Source organism: Rhinoraja longicauda, chromosome 2 (assembly GCF_053455715.1).
Source record: "Rhinoraja longicauda isolate Sanriku21f chromosome 2, sRhiLon1.1, whole genome shotgun sequence".
In the NCBI taxonomy this organism is placed as follows: Eukaryota; Metazoa; Chordata; class Chondrichthyes; order Rajiformes; family Arhynchobatidae; genus Rhinoraja; species Rhinoraja longicauda.
This window is the reverse complement of record NC_135954.1, coordinates 107466423-107467367: the sequence shown is the minus strand read 5'-3', so window position 1 is coordinate 107467367 and position 945 is coordinate 107466423.

The window sequence follows — 945 nt, the reverse complement described above, 5'->3', positions numbered from 1 at the left end:
GCACCCTCCCTAGTCTAGATCCGTCGATTCTGTGATGCAATAATATTCACTGGGATTTTTTTTTAAAGTATTTTTTTTGGGGGGGGGGGGTAAAAATGCAAACCATAGTGTGTGTGTGTGTTTTTTTTTAAATCCCCCCACGCGAAGGCTTGTTACTCTTTTTTTGAGGATTTTATTTTTTATTTTTTAAAACCAATTTCCCTTTAAATATTAAAAAACATCTAAAGTGGAAGGTTGAAAGGACAGTTTAGATTTAACTGCGTGGAATGAGCTGTTCAGCAAAGCAGAGGGGAGAGGGGGAAGGGAGAGTGGGGGAGAGGGGGGAGAGGGGGGAGAGGGGGAAGGGAGAGTGGGGGAGAGGGGGGAGAGAGGGAGGGGGGGAGAGAGGGAGGGGGGGAGAGAGGGAGGGGGGGAGAGGGAGGGGGGAGAGGGAGGGGGAGAGAGAGGGAGGGGGAGAGAGGGAGGGGGAGAGAGGGAGGGGGAGAGGGGGAGAGAGGGAGAGGAGAGAGGGAGGGGGGGAGAGAGGGAGGGGGGGAGAGGGAGGGGGGAGAGGGAGGGGGGAGAGGGAGGGGGAGAGAGAGGGGAGGGGGAGAGAGAGGGAGGGGGAGAGAGGGAGGGGGAGAGAGGGAGGGGGGGAGGGGGGGAGAGAGGGAGGGGGGGAGGGGGGGAGAGAGGGAGAGGAGAGGGGGGGAAGGAATTAAATTAAGGAGTGCTTTGAATAAAGTGAAGCAGTGAGTGACTTCAACTTGCTCACAATATGCTGGAGTAACTCAGCAGGTCAGGCAGCATCTCAGGAGAGAAGGAATGGGCGACTTGCTAGTTTTTACCAAAAAAATCCTACTGTTATTTCCTGTACGCGCGATTGTACTTTTTTTTTTTAACAAGCATTTATTTATATTTTGACTAAATATTTTTTTTAAAGGTTGATAGTTGGAAAAAAGTGAT